Consider the following 16,507-nt stretch of genomic DNA (forward strand, 5'->3'; position numbering starts at 1 on the left):
AGTGGTGTGTTCTAAGTCTACACTGCTATCACTATGTTTACACAGAGATAATGTGGCACCCTGCTGTTTACAGGTACCACAGGACCCAAAAGGGTGCATGGATGGACTTCTCCACAAGAGGCCCTCATTACATACAAACACCTCCACCCTTCCACCTCATACCACCAGGGGGAGCCCGTTAGGGATATATATATGGAGGGTGGAGCCAGGCAGTTCAGTCAGTCAGAAGTTCAGTTAGTCTGAGGACAGCGTGCTGACGCTGAGAGCAGCGAAGACACAGCATGTCTGCTGCTGAGTTCTGAGGGCCCCGAGTGTGGCCGAAGGCAAGAGGAGAAAGGAGAGAGGAGTTGAGGGGGCAGAGGAGCATCATAGGCTCACCCCGATATACAAACCGGACAGGGACCACCGGCATTCCAGGAGGACTACAAGTCCCTGGCAGACCTGAAGCTAGACCCATTACAGGACCAGGAACCACGAAGGCCCCGGCGCCCGGGTATAGTGGTTGCCAGCAGAAGGTCCTACTACCGAGTGACAGGTGAAGGAACAGCACGACACATAAGCTAGGCCCAGTTGCAGGCTGGCCAGGAGCATACAGAGAGGCAGACACGGACCAGGAGGCCTTATACCCGCTCACTGGGGAGAAGTCCTGAAGTGCACCCATCCTACTGAGTACCCTGGACTGTACCTGACATCCGCACTACAAGCCCCAGCATCACCACCCACCATCAAACTCCAAACTGCCCCGGGGGTCCGCTCCGCCTGTGGGGAGCAGAAACACCTCAGCTGCCATCCCAACACCCCCGGAGGTCTGAAGCAGCGCTGGTAATCCTTACCAGGTACCACAGGTGGCATCACGAACTATTTACTTTATTTTTATTTTCTATCCAAGTTCCAATCCCCCTTTTCAAGAGTGACCCCAGGGTACAGGCCCGGGAGCCGACCGCCGCAACATCCCCAAACCAGGTAAAGGCCCGGGTACCGAGTCGTCCCCATCCCCTGGGCTCGTCAATAACACAGCATTTGAACAATCACACAGGTCTAGGCAGGAGAATAGAGAGCAATTATTAGACCTACTCTGTAAGCTATGGTCTGGTGATGTTGCAAGAGAGCGAGATGAGTAGATAACTGCTGTGTAGAAATTAATGGGATGGAGAGGTGGCTGGTATGTTAAGAGTTAACCCCTCTGATGAAATATAACCACTGCACACTGTTGGCCAGTCTATAGATGTCCTATGGGAATGAGTTCTGCACTATAAAAGACAAAAGCTCTCATTGCAGGAGAATGACAGCAGATGGAAGAAGCAAGTCAATAGCAAACTTACCATACTTATTTTTATGCTGTCTAACTAATTAAAGCAATTTAAGAATTTGAGTAATTTTTACCCCTTTAACTAGCACATGTTAAAAATAGATCTGGCTAATTTTAGACTTGCCAAATCCATGCCCCCTTTTCTAGCACATGTCAGTTCTTTTTGGCACAAATTAATAATTAATTTGTTTAATTTGTAACTATGTAGACCAGAATTCTGGTGCAACATCGGTGGTCAATGTGAGCCGATGAGTTTTCCAAATGCAGCAATAGTGAATTACTTATCTTGCATCTCACCCACTATAGAACATGTTAGGGCTCATTCAGACGTCTGTTTTTTTGCGTATGTTTTCCATGTAAAGAACTCGTACCTAGTATAGTGAGGCTGCTCACATGTCCAATTTTTTTTTTTTTTTGTGGACCGAGTGGTCTGCACAAAATCACAGAGATATATCTGATATTGATCCAAGTGCCAGATCACAATTAGTGATGCACATTTATGGCTCCATTGACAAAAAATCTGACCAAACTTGAATGAAACTGATGAAACTCTCAACAAAATCACTGATGAATCCAGAACCAATTTTTACCATAAATGAAAAAAAAACAGACATTATATTGTAGAATTGCATGGGAATGCAGACAATTTTTTTTAATTCATTAGGTACAAAAATAATTCTCATACAATGCAGCCTAAACATAGTTATATGGCAATTTTATTCTCTTGTACCAGGTTCTTATTACTTATGCGTTTCTTTCCGCAGCACTTTACAAAGCAAAGATTACTCCAGCGTTCTGCAGAAATCATGTCTTTCCCTACAGGTACACTGCATGAATCCAACCGGATTTAGGTAGGGGTCTTCTCTCTGCTTCGTCCACTGCAGATAGTACAAGAAAGATTGGGATGGACGACCATTGTGTTCAGCACAGGTGATGCTTAAGTCATAGCAGCCTGACTATGCTATTCTTTGATAGGAGTTGAATTCCTCGAGCAATGTAACCTTTCTGTTTGCTTCATTACTGCAGGTACACGCTGTGTTAGAGGCCTAGGGCTCCCCTTACAAGAACTCCCGGGTGTCGTGCTGCGCCAGGATTGCTGCAGAGCTGTCCGTGCCCAGCAGATATTCCCCAGGAGTCTTTGTTGCGGCTGTTTTTCATTATCTAACAGTTCATTGTTGTCTGTGTATCAAGCAGATTTGCTGTCAAATTGTAGTAACAGCAATATATCCTTGTCAGTGAGTCAGTGCTTGCTGCTCTGGCACCTGCCTTAGTCTTGGAATATGGCAAGAGCTAAATTCTACCAGTCATATAGTATTTTTTTTTTAAAGATTACTATATACGGTATATCATTAAAGGGTTTGTATCACATTAAAAATAAATTATCTTTTGCTTTCCAGAAACAGCGCCAGTCTTGGCCATGGGCTATGTCAGGTACTGCAACTCTGCCTAAGGCAGGATGTGAGACTCAAACACACAGAGGGTCAAAATGAAAAACTTAGACAAAGTCGCGGGCCAACCAGTAAACAGTATAATGGGCCCCACACAGTCCTCCACATAGAATAATTTGCCCCACAAAGTCCTCCATACAGAATACTGGACCCCACATAGTCCTCCATACAGAATAATGGGCCCCACATAGTCCTGCATACAGAATAATGGGCCCACATAGTCCTCCAAACAGTATTATGGGCACCACATTGTCCTCCATACAGAATAATGGGCCTCAGATAGTCCTCCATACAGAATAATGGGTCCCACATGGTCCTCCATACAGAATAATGGGTCCCACATGGTCCTCCATACAGAATAATGGGCCCCACATAGTCCTCCATACAGAATAATGGGCCCCACATGGTCATCCATACAGAATAATGGGTCCCATATGGTCCTCCATACAGAATAATGGCCCCACATAGTCCTCCATACAGAATAATGGGTCCCACATGGTCCTCCATACAGAATAATGGGTCCCACATGGTCCTCCCTACAAAATAATGGGCCCCACATAGTCCTCCATACAGAATAATGGGCCCCACATGGTCATCCATACAGAATAATGGGTCCCACATGGTCCTCCATACAGAATAATGGCCCCACATAGTCCTCCATACAGTATAATAGGCTCCACATAGTCCTCCATACAGTATAATGGCCCCACATAGGGGTGGTGGTTCTGGTGTCGCGGGCCAAATATAATCACCTTGCGAGCCAGATTTGGCCCACAGGCCAGAGTTTGAGACGTATGGCCTAAGGGCTCTTGCAGATGTCCGTGGGCATCCGATCATGGACTACAATGCATGGACTGGCAGCGGGTTTCCCGAACAGAGCATGGCAGCTTCATATATTTCTATGAGGCTTTCACTCTCGATTCATGAGTTCCGCGGACTATCCATGCATTGTTGATCCATGGATGTCTAAGGCTGCAGTCACACATCAGTTTTTCTTATTCGTATGCTGTCCTTTTTAAAACAGACAGTAAAATGATCCATAAAGCCAGCAGTAGAAATACCATTGATGCAGTGGTCCTACCTGCAGGCTCTTCTTTTGGTTAGCTGCCCTATGTAATCCTCGATGCCTGTAGGTAGGAGGTGCTTCTCAGGGCTCCTGCCACGAATTACTGACCTGGCCGCTGGACTGGGTCCTGAGAATTGATTTGCACCAACTCTAGTTAGTTGGGACATTATTTTTTTAGCCAGTCTGAACATTTTGAAACAATAATTTTTATGTGCTATACAACCTATTTAGGGTATCTGCACACAGTGTCTTTTTCAGTTAGATTCTGCCCTCAATCCTCCTGGAAATGGACTGTGTGCTGTTTAGCTAATTGCAAAGGCTTTCAGCCATTACAAGGACATTTGCCTAATGTTATATGGATACTTCATCCATTATCATATATAGATATTATGGTTACAGTGTTTGTTGTACTTTGCTGCCATCTACTGGCAATTGTTATAACATGTTGTTCATGTATTATGACTGTGATTCTCATAATGCCTCTCTCTCTCTGCAACTCCTTCTATCTTGTTTCTTCGCTTCCTTTTTGCTAGTCAGTGCCATCTTGCAGCACGTGCATCAGGACTGAAGAGAGGATTCTCCTGTTACCTCTACCCTTCACCCTCAATATTCTACCTCATCTTCATCCCTTCATCTTCCCTGACATCTTACGTCATCTCATCAAGGTACTGTGAATAAAACATGTTAAAATTCATCACTGCATCGTTCTTCCCAGATTTACCATGTGCAGTTGGTCAAGCATAAGAGGGGAGGTTAGCAAGTAACATTAACATCCGTGCGCACATCCCTCAGACACATCTCACCCACGTACATCGATGGCAGAATACACTGTAAACGTGCCCTCTGAAATTAACATAACAGTAATATCAAAATGATATGTTCAGAAACACTAAAGTGATTAAAAGAAGTGACATGCTCATTCTTTGGGCAACTTACTAACATAAGTCGCCTGCTTTCTATGAGTATTGAGTAAAAGACGCCAGTGGCTGAGTCGGTGCAAGACACCATGTGCACACAGCGATAAAGCTGACCTGTCATCAGATTTCACAATACAAACTGCTTACATAATTAAATATACAGGTGCTACTCACAAAATTAGAATATCATCAAAAAGTTAATTTATTTCAGTTCTTCAATACAAAAAGTGAAACTCATATATTCTATAGAGTCATTACAAGCAGAGTGATCTATTTCAAGTGATTATTTCTGTTAATGTTGATGACTATGGCTTACAGCCAATGAAAACACAAAAGTCATTATCTCAGTAAATTAGAATACTTTACAACAACAGCTTGAAAAATGTTTTTTGAATCCAAAATGTCCTACTGAAATGTATGTTCAGTAAATGCTCTCAATACTTGGTCGCGGCTCCTTTTGCATCAATTACTGCATCAATGCGGCGTGACATGGAGGCGATCAGCCTGTGGCACTGCTGAGGTGTTATGGAAGCCCAGGTTGCTTTGATAGCAGCCTTCAGCTCGTCTGCATTGTTGGATCTGGTGTCTCTCATCTTCCTCTTGACAATATCCCATAGATTCTCTATGGGGTTAAGGTCAGGCGAGTTTGCTGCCAATCAAGCACCGTGATACTGTTGTTTATAAGCCAGGTATTGGTACTTTTGGCAGTGTGGACAGGGGCCAAGTCCTGCTGGAGAATGACATTTCCATCTCCAAAAAGCTTGTCGGCATGAAGTGCTCCAAAATTTCCTGGTAGACGGCTGCGCTGACTTTGGTCTTGATTAAACACAGTGGACCTACACCAGCAGATGACATGGCTCCCCAAACCATCACTGATTGTGGAAACTTCACACTAGACCTCAAGCAGCTTGGATTGTGGCCTCTCCAGTCTTCTTCCAGACTCTGGGACCTTGATTTCCAAATGAAATGCAAAATTTACTTTCATCTGAAAACAACACCTTGGACCACTGAGCAACAGTCCAGGTCTTTTTCTCCTTGGCCCAGGTAAGACGCTTCTGGCGTTGTCTATTGGTCATGAGTGGCTTGACACAAGGAATGCGACACTTGTAGCCCATGTCCTGGATAAGTCTGTGTGTGGTGGCTCTTGAATGAAGCATTGACTCCAGCAGCAGTCCACTCCTTGTGAATCTCCCCCAAATTTTTTAATTTTTTCTTAACAATCCTTTCAAGGCTGTGGTTATCCCAGTTGCTTGTGCACCTTTTTCTACCACGCTTTTTCCTTCCACTCAACTTTCCATTAATATGCTTGGATACAGCACTCTGTGAACAGCCAGCTTCTTTAGCAATGACCTTTTGTGGCTTACCCTCCTTGTGGAGTGTCAATGACTGCCTTCTGGACCTCTGTCAAGTCAACAGACTTCCCCATGATTGTGGAGCCTACTGAAACAGACTAAGGGTCCGTTTTAAACGCTTCGGAAGCCTTTGCAGGTGTTTTTTGTTAATTATTTTAATTTACTGAAATAATGACTTTTGTGTTTTCATTGGCTGTAAGCCATAATCATCAACATTAACAGAAATAAACACTTGAAATAGATCACTCTGTTTGTAATGACTCTATACAAATATAGGAGTTTCACTTTTTGAAATGAAGAACTGAAATAAATTAACTTTTTGATGATATTCTAATTTTGTGAGAAGCACCTGTATTTCTTGGACCAGATGAGGCAGGAGTACATATTTTGAAAATCTGAAGCAGAATGTTAGTGTGATCTTCAAATTCAACTGAGTTCAGAAAGATACAATGCTCCTTTTAATTTTAGGCATGAATACTTTCAAGGAAGATTATACTGCCATTCTTTCATGGATTTTCAAACCCTTCACGACCTATGACATATAGGTACATCATAGCTCGTGTCCCTGTATTTGATGCAGTATCCGGCGCTGAGCCCGCGTCTTTCGCGGCACATGACAGCTGATTTGATCAGCTGTTATTATTTTATAAAAGAGAAACATTGTGATTGAGAAAGGGGTGTCCGAGGTAAGGTGAGTACAATAGCCTTTTCAGGTCCGAGTTCTATTTATTATTGTATCCAGTTACTATGAAAACTGACAGAGCATTCAATATTTTTTGTAATTTACCCTTTGTGATGTATGCCTACCCAGAAGAATTTACAAACCAATTGTAGCAAACACATTTACTCTCTGTAACTATTCTAGGAATATTTTAAGAATATGCATTCTCCTGTCAATATAGTTTTCTCTAAAAGCAAGCTACAAAGGTTATAGCTGATTGCTTGGTTCCCAGCAGACATTGCCACCAACAAGGGGGCCCCACTAACAAAACGACATTATCCAAAGTGAAGCACCCATAGGCAAAAGAGATAAGCTAAACTGCATAGTCATGTTAGACTGTACGTAGAGACATAGCCCCACCATTGCCTACAGCATCTCGTCCAACTCTTCAACTGCATAGGTGTTCTTGAAAAAGACCTTTGCATAGGTTGAAACGTCAAAATTAGTGTTGAGCGATACCTTCCGATATCAGGAAATATCGTATCGGATTGGATCGGGCCGATACCCAAAAAGTATCGGATATCGCCGATTCCGATACCGGAAACCAATGCAAGTCAATGGGACACAAATATCGGAATGAAAATAAACCCTTTCTTTCCTTGTAGGTTAATTCTACATGAAGTAAAACAACTAAGAATAATGTAGAATGACATGAAAAGCCGGCAATTCAGCAGCGGCATTCACCGGTACCCGACAATTTACAACAGAAAGAATAGAGCTTCACACATAGATTAGATAGATAGAAACATGTCAGTCACATATATATGAAGCACAGTGACAGTGTTGCTTACTGTACTTGTCATTTAGTGTAAAGGATTTATTAAAAAAAATATTAGTGTTTTCGTGCACCGTCTCTTTAAAAAAGCCGGCCGGCAATTCAGCAGCGGTACCCGACAATTTATAACAGACAGAATAGAGCTTCACACATAGATTAGATAGATAGAAACATGTCAGCCACATATATAAGAAGTACAGTGACAGTGTTGCTTACTGTACTTGTCATTTAGTGTAAAGGATTTATTTAAAAAAATAATAGTGTTTTCATGCACCGTCTCTTTAAGAAAGCCGGCCGGCAATTCAGCATCTGTACCCGACAATTTAGAATAGAAAGAATAGAGAATCACACATAGATTAGATAGATAGAAACATGTCAGTCACATATATATGAAGTACAGTGACAGTGTTGATTACTGTACTTGTCATTTAGTGTTAAAATAAAGGATTTATTTAAAAAAAAATTGGCGTGGGATTCCCCTTAATTTTAGGCTCTAGCGGAGGTTAAGCAGACAGCTGGGGCAGATGTTTGAAGCCTGGGAAGGGGGTAATACCCACGGAGCTTCCCAGGCTACTAATATCAGCCCCCAGCTGAATACCTAGCCTTTACTAGCTATTAAAATGGGGGAACCCCCCAAAAAAAATAACGTGGGGTCCCCCCTAATTTAATAGCTAGCACAGGCTAGGCAGACAGCTGGGGGCTGATATTAATAGCCCAGGAAGGGTGCCATGAATATTGGCCCCCTCCCAGGCTAGAAACACCAGCCGTCAGCCGCCCCAGAAATGGCGCATCCATAGGATGCGCCAATTCTGGCACTTAGCCTCGCTCTTCCACGCTGCCCTGGTGCGGTGGCAGGGGGTAATAGGGTTGGGGTTGATGTCAGCTTATAATGCCAGCTGACATCAAGCCCAGGTTAGTAATGGAGAGGCGTCTATAAGACACCCCCATTACTAACCCCATAGTCAAAGTTAAAAGAAAACACAAACACCCAGAATAAAGTCCTTTAATTGAAATAAAGACACAATTCTTTATTGTTCTAAATTAAACCATACTTACAGTCACGCCCATTCCAGCTGAAGCCAACGATCTCCTGCAATAAAAGTAAAATAATAAAGCAACCTCATCCTTACCTTTCCATGGTTTCCACGACAGCTTCAGCTCTGCTACATCGAGATGACAGGCTGGACCGCAGCAGAACGCTGCCATCCAGCCTGTCATCCCGCAGACATTGAGAAGCGCAGGCATGCTTGCGCTCCTCAGTGTCTCTCTGTGACGTCATCCAGATGAGCCGAGTTCATGTCCAATGAACTCAGCTCACCTCATGCACGTCACTGACAGCGTGGGAAAATTCTCCTGCACTCAGCGCTTCAGCGTGAGAATTCTCCCACGCTGTCAGTGACATACATGAGGTGAGGTCATGTCCAATGAACTCAGCTCACCTCATGCACGTCACTGACAGCGTGGGAAAATTCTCACGCTGAAGTGCTGAGTGCAGGAGAATTTTCCCACGCTGTCAGTGACGTACATGAGGTGAGCTGAGTTCATTGGACATGACCTCGGCTCATCTGGATGCCGTCACAGCCAGACACTGAGGAGTGGAAGTATGCCTGCGCTTCTCAGTGTCTGCGGGATGACAGGATGGATGGCAGCGTTCTGCTGCGGTCCAGCCTGTCATCTCGATGTAGCAGAGCTGAAGCTGTCGTGGGAGCCATGGAAAGGTAAGGATGAGGTTGCTTTATTATTTTACTTTTATTGCAGGAGATCGTTGGCTTCAGCTGGAATGGGCGTGATGGTAAGTATGGTTTAATTTAGAACAATAAAGAATTGTGTGTTTATTTCAATTAAAGGACTTTTTTCTGGGTGTTGTGTTTTTTTAAATACTTTACTAGAAATTCATGGTGGTCATGTCTAATATTGGCGTGACCCCATGAATTTCGGGCTTAGGGCCAGCTGATAATGCCAAGCTGGCCTTAACCCCTTTATTACCCAGTGAGCCACCGCACCAGGGCCCTGGATGAGTTGGGTACAGCGCCAGAAGATGGCGCTTCTATGAACGCGCCATTTTCTGGGGCGGCTGCGGACTGCAATTTGCAGCGGGGGTGGCCCAGAAAGCTTGGGTCTCCCTGCGCTGCGGATTCCAGCCCCCAGCTGCCTAGTTGTATCTGGCTGGGCACAAAAATAGGGCGAAGCCCCACGCATTTTTTTTTTTAATTATTTCATGAAATTCATGGAATAATTAAGAAAAAAAGGGCTTCCCTATATTGTTGTGTCCAACCAGGTACAAATAGGCAGCTGGTGGTTGGGGGCAGCCCATTCCTGCCTGCTGTACCTGGCTGGACACAAATATAGTGCGAAGCCCCACGTCAATTTTTTTTCTGGGCCGTCAGCCGCCCCAGAAATGGCACATCCATAGGATGCGCCAATTCTGGCACTTAGCCTCGCTCTTCCACGCTGCCCTGGTGCGGTGGCAGGGGGTAATAGTGGTGGGGTTCATGTCAGCGCCAGCTGCCATGAAGCCCAGGTTAGTAATGATGGGCGTCTATAAGACACCCCCATTACTAACCTACAAAGTGTTAAAAAGAAAAAACACACTACACCCAGAAAAAAATAATTTATTTGAAATAAAACACACAATTTTATTTAATTCTTAGTTTACTAAAAATAATAGTTACCTGTCCACGTTCCTGCGCTGATCTCCCATGCACAGCTGTCACATCTGGAGATGGTGACAGCTGTGCATGGCTGCTGTAAGCTCACGCTGCCGGGAACACGTCCGCTCCCGGCAGCGGGAGCCACTGACTGAGGTCACCGGAGTGCATTCAGGCAGCGCAGCTCCGGAGACCTCCTTTACGGCACTGCTGTACCGTGGGAATTTCTCACGATACAGCAGGGCCGTAAAGGAGCTAACCGGAGCAGCGCTGCCTGAACTCCGGTGAACCCTTACGGCCCCGTCATTCTAGCGGCGGCAGCGGTTCAGAGCGGTCACATTCTATGTGGCTGCTCTGAACTGGAGATCTTCGTGGGACACTCGTGGACTGCTACGGAGGGGTAAGGATAAGGTTGTGGTTTATTATTTTATATTTTATTACAGGAGATCGATGGCTTCGGGGAATTAGGTGTCTAGGTGAGTATAGGTGTAGTTTTTTATTTTTTACTTTATTTTAGGTGGCGATCGGCGGGGACAGGTAATGTATGAACTAATTTCTTTTAGGTAACCACTGGCCACCAATGACATGTATTTAACATTTATTGGGGACACAGTAGGGCAATTTAAATAGCAGGATCAGTCTGATGGGAACTACTGCTCCCATCGAGCTGATCCTGCTGGCAGGAGTGGACGGGGGACAGACATAGGCCGATGGGAGTAGTAGTGTCACATCGGCCTATGTCTGCCTGCACGCACACACACCGCACACACCCGCACACATCGCACAGACACCGCGCACACCCGCACAAACATCGCGCACACACCCCGCACACACACGCAGACATCGCGCACACACCCCGCACACACACCCCGCACACACACTAATCATGACGGGTCTGGGAGGTGAGGCTGACCTGTGCGGCCGTGGGAAAGTTCATGTGAGTTCATGCAGTCAAGCATGAACTCACATGAACCCTCTGAGGGCAACGCGGCGACTTCAAATGAACAGCTGATCGGCATCACCTGATACCTCAGCTGTTCATTTGAAATAACCGGCGGGAAAGCGCAGCACAGAACGGGAAAGCCGGCGGTGAAGTCTTTTCACTGCCGGCTTCCCCGCCCGGGTCCTTCACTCCCCGCTCCTTGGAGCTGCGCTCCCCGCCCGGTCCTAACTTACGATCGGGATGGGAGGTGGCGAGGGGAGCGGAGGATCGGGGTGGGAGGCTGCGGGGAAGCAGTATGGGGCTGTGTGATTGTTTAAAAGCCGGCGGCTTTATACCGCCCGCCGGCTTTTAAACAATCAGGAGAATTCTCCCCCGCTGGGATGGCATTCTGATGACAGGCTGGATCGCGCTGCCATCCAACTTGTCATCCTTCACAGACACTGCAGAGCGCAGGCATTATGGGAACTTCCGATTCCGGTATCCGATATTGTAAAAGTATCGGAATTAAGTATCGGAATTCCGATACCGCGAATATCGGCCGATACCCGATATTACAGTATCGGAATGCTCAACACTAGTCAAAATATATCTGTATAACTTACTGCAGGATCAAATAATAATAAAAAAAAATCATAAATTCAAGCAAAATACGTTGCCTTTGTTTATTTCTGTTCCGATGTATTAGATTGTAGACTGTAAATTAAATTACAATTAGAGATGAGCAGATCTTTTAAAATTCAAATTGGACAACTTTTCTGAATTTTCTCCAAAAGTTAGATTTGCCTCGAAAAAATCTGTGCGAATCTCAATACTGGAAGGCTTGTATTTGCTGAGAAAGTACACAAGGTGGAGAGGAGAGGGCAAGAGAGGGAGAGTGAACTCTGCTGACCATAAGAGCTTACACTCTACAGGAGAGAGAGGACCCCGCTGATCATAAGAGCTTACACTCTACAGGAGACAGAGGACCCCAATAACCTTAGGAGTTCAAACTCTACAGGAGAAAGAGAGGATACCACTGACTATAAGAGCTTACATTCTACAGGAGAAAGAGAGGACCGCGCTGACCATAAGAGCTTACACTCTACAGGAGAGAGAGGACCCCGCTGATCATAAGAGCTTACACTCTACAGGAGACAGAGGACCCCGCTGACCATAAGAGCTTACACTCTACAGGAGACAGAGGACCCCGCTGACCATAAGAGCTTACACTCTACAGGAGACAGAGGACCCCAATAACCTCAGGAGTTCAAACTCTACAGGAGAAAGAGAGGATACCACTGACTATAAGAGCTTACATTCTACAGGAGAAAGAGAGGACCCCGCTGACCATAAGAGCTTACATTCTACAGGAGAGAGAGGACCCCGCTGATCATAAGAGCTTACACTCTACAGAAGAGAGGGGACCCAGCTGATCATAAGAGCTTACACTCTACAGGAGAGAGAGGACCTCACTGACCATAGGAGTTCACACACTATAGGAGAGCGAGGACCTCGCTGACCATAAGAGCTTACACTCTACAGAAGAGAGAGAGGACCCTGCTGATCATAAGACCTTACACTTTATAGGAGAAAGAGAGGACCCCGCTGACCATAAGAGCTTACACTCTACAGGAGAGAGCAAGGACCCCACTGATCATAAGAGCTTACACTCTACAGGAGAGAGAGAGGACCCCGCTGACCATAAGAGCTTACACTCTACAGGAGAAAGAGAGGACCCCGCTGACCATAAGAGCTTACACTCTACAGGAGAAAGAGAGGACCCCGCTGACCATAAGAGCTTACACTCTACAGGAGAGAGAGGACCCCGCTGATCATAAGAGCTTACACTCTACAGGAGAAAGAGAGGACCCCGCTGACCATAAGAGCTTACACTCTACTGAAGAGAGAGAGGACCCAGCTGACCATAAGAGCTTACACTCTACAGGAGAAAGAGAGGACCCCGCTGACCATAAGAGCTTACACTCTACTGAAGAGAGAGAGGACCCAGCTGACTATAAGAGCTTACACTCTACAGGAGAAAGAGAGGACCCCGCTGACCATAAGAGCTTACACTGTACAGAGGAGAGAGGACCTTACTGACCATAGGAGTTCACACTCAAGAGGAGACAGAGGACCCCGCTGACCATAAGAGCTTACACTCTACAGGAGACAGAGGACCCCGCTGACCATAAGAGCTTACACTCTACAGGAGAGAGAGGACCTCACTGACCATAAGAGCTTACACTCTACAGGAGACAGAGGACCCCGCTGACCATAAGAGCTTACACTCTACAGGAGAGAGAGGACCTCACTGACCATAAGAGCTTACACTCTACAGAAGAGAGAGGACCCTGCTGATCATATGATCTTACACTCTATAGGAGAAAGAGAGGACCCCGCTGACCATAAGAGCTTACACTCTACAGGAGAGAGAGAGGACCCCACTGACCATAAGAGCTTACACTCTATAGGAAAAAGAGAGGACCCCACTGACCATAAAAGCTTACACTCTACAGGAGAAAGAGAGGACCCCGCTGACCACAAGAGCTTACACTCTACTGAAGAGAGAGAGGACCCGCTGACCATAAGAGCTTTCACTCTACAGGAGAAAGAGAGGACGCCGCTGACCATAAGAGCTTACACTGTACAGAAGAGAGAGGACCTTGCTGACCATAGGAGTTTACACTCTACAAGAGAGAGAGGACCTCGCTGACCATAAGAGCTTACACTCTACACAAGAGAGAGGACCTCGCTGACCATAAGAGCTTACACTCTACAGAAGAGAGAGGGCCCTGCTGATCATAGGAGCTTACACTCTATAGGAAAAAGAGAGGACCAGACTGACCATAAGAGATTACACTCTACAGGAGAGAGAGAGGACCCGCTGACCATAAGAGCTTACACTCTACAGGAGAAAGAGAGGACCCCGCTGACCATAATAGCTTACACTCTACTGAAGAGAGAGAGGACCCCGCTGACCATAAGAGCTTACACTCTACAGGAGAGAGAGGACCCCGCTGACCATAAGAGATTACACTCTACTGAAGAGAGGGAGGACCCCGCTGACCATAAGAGCTTACACTCTACAGGAGAGAGAGGACCCCGCTGACCATAAGAGCTTACACTCTACAGGAGAAAGAGAGGACCCCGCTGACCATAAGAGCTTACACTCTACAGGAGAAAGAGAGGACCCCGCTGACCATAAGAGCTTACACTCTACTGAAGAGAGAGAGGACCCAGCTGACCATAAGAGCTTACACTCTACAGGAGAAAGAGAGGACCCCGCTGACCATAAGAGCTTACATTGTACAGAGGAGAGAGGACCTTGCTGACCATAGGAGTTCACACTCAACAGGAGACAGAGGACCTCGCTGACCATAAGAGCTTACACTCTACAGGAGAGAGGGGGCCTCACTGACCACAAGAGCTTACACTCTACAGAAGAGAGAGGACCCTGCTGATCAATGGAGCTTACACTCTACAGGAGAGAGAGGACGTCGCTGACCATAAGAGCTTACACTCTACAGAAGAGAGAGGACCCTGCTGATCATATGATCTTACGCTCTATAGGAGAAAGAGAGGACCCCGCTGACCATAAGAGCTTACACTCTATAGGAGAAAGAGAGGACCCCACTGACCATAAGAGCTTACACTCTACAGGAGAAAGAGAGGACCCCGCTGACCACAAGAGCTTACACTGTACAGAAAAGAGAGGACCTTGCTGACCATAGGAGTTCACACTCTACAAGAGAGAGAGGACCTCGCTGACTATAAGAGCTTACACTCTACACGAGAGAGAGGACCTCGCTGACCATAAGAGCTTACACTCTACAGAAGAGAGAGGGCCCTGCTGATCATAGGAGCTTACACTCTACAGGAGAGAGAGGACCCTGCTGATCATAAGATCTTACACTCTATAGGAGAAAGAGAGGACCCCGCTGACCATAAGAGATTACACTCTACAGGAGAGAGAGAGGACCCGCTGACCATAAGAGCTTACACTCTACAGGAGAAAGAGAGGACCCCGCTGACCATAATAGCTTACACTCTACTGAAGAGAGAGAGGACCCCGCTGACCATAAGAGCTTACACTCTACAGGAGAGAGAGGACCCCGCTGACAATAAGAGCTTACACTCTACTGAAGAGAGGGAGGACCCCGCTGACCATAAAAGCTTACACTCTACAGGAGAGAGAGGACCCTGCTGATCATAAGAGCTTACACTCTACAGGAGAGAGAGGACCCCGCTGATCATAAGAGCTTACACTCTACAGAAGATAAGTAAAAGAGAGGAAGCGCAATAGCGCCGTTACCCAAAAACAATATAGGTATGTAGTGAAAGTTGCTCACCTGGATCAATGAAGATCTGCACAACAATGAAGTAGACCGGGGGCTGCAGGCAGCACAAGATATCCAAAGGATATAAAGATGTCAGATAACGGATGCAGAGTGGTGCTGATGAATCCGCGCTCCACCGGTGAATACGAAGACAGGCACAGCAAGTACAGCAGTGTGGATAACTGTACTTTATTGTAGCAATAAGCTAATTGACAATGTGTTTCACGGACATACCCGTCCGCTTCCTCAGGTCATAGCCCTGCTCTGGCATGTCAAGGTAAGGAGGCTTTGTAGATTGCTGCTTCCAATAGGTCTATGTCTGTGAAACGCGTTGTCAATTAGCTTATTGCTACAATAAAGTACAGTTATCCACACTGCTGTACTTGCTGTGCCTGTCTTCGTATTCACCGGTGGAGCGCGGATTCATCAGCACCACTCTGCATCTGTCATCTGACTCTACAGAAGACAGAGACTTATTCAGTGACTCTGGAGATGGAGAACGACTCTGCTGAACAAACAGTGCTCCACTGGGAACCACTGATCTGTGATGGCCAAGGTAATGACCACCAGTGTACAAGGTGTGATATCACAAATCAAATCTCAAAATGTTCATCTTCGCATAGGACTGCAAATTTTAGGAAATTTGACTTGAACTTGAGTTTCTGCTGATCAATCTAATTACATTGCTTTACCATACAAATATCGACATGCAGAACTAGAAATACATACTCCATTTTAATCACTGCACAAATAAGTCTGAAAATACGATAATGTGAAGGAAACAGGTATCTTTTTACACAGTAAAGATCCATCTGTCTTACACCAGCACAATATTAAAAGATTTATGAGTGATAGCGTGCACTAAGAAATCACCTGCTGTACATATTATCTAATATTAATCTCCCGCTGGAGGAAGACACCAGACTTTTTCTGTCTCTCACTAAGATTTAGCTGCAGATACCTGTCACTAATTGACATACAACTCCACAAATGTGTCACTCTGTGTTACACA

General features: G+C 45.7%; 1 protein-coding gene across 2 annotated transcripts in view; it reads right to left on the reverse strand.

Annotated features, from left to right (window-relative positions):
• ARHGEF9 (Cdc42 guanine nucleotide exchange factor 9) overlaps nucleotides 1-16,507 on the reverse strand; it is a 587,846-nt gene that overhangs the window by 268,776 nt on the left and 302,563 nt on the right. The window lies entirely within an intron of this gene.

This window comes from Phyllobates terribilis, unplaced genomic scaffold (genome assembly GCF_046119375.1).
Source record: "Phyllobates terribilis strain yellow unplaced genomic scaffold, ASM4611937v1 Scaffold_7__3_contigs__length_470593459, whole genome shotgun sequence".
Classification (NCBI taxonomy): Eukaryota; Metazoa; Chordata; class Amphibia; order Anura; family Dendrobatidae; genus Phyllobates; species Phyllobates terribilis.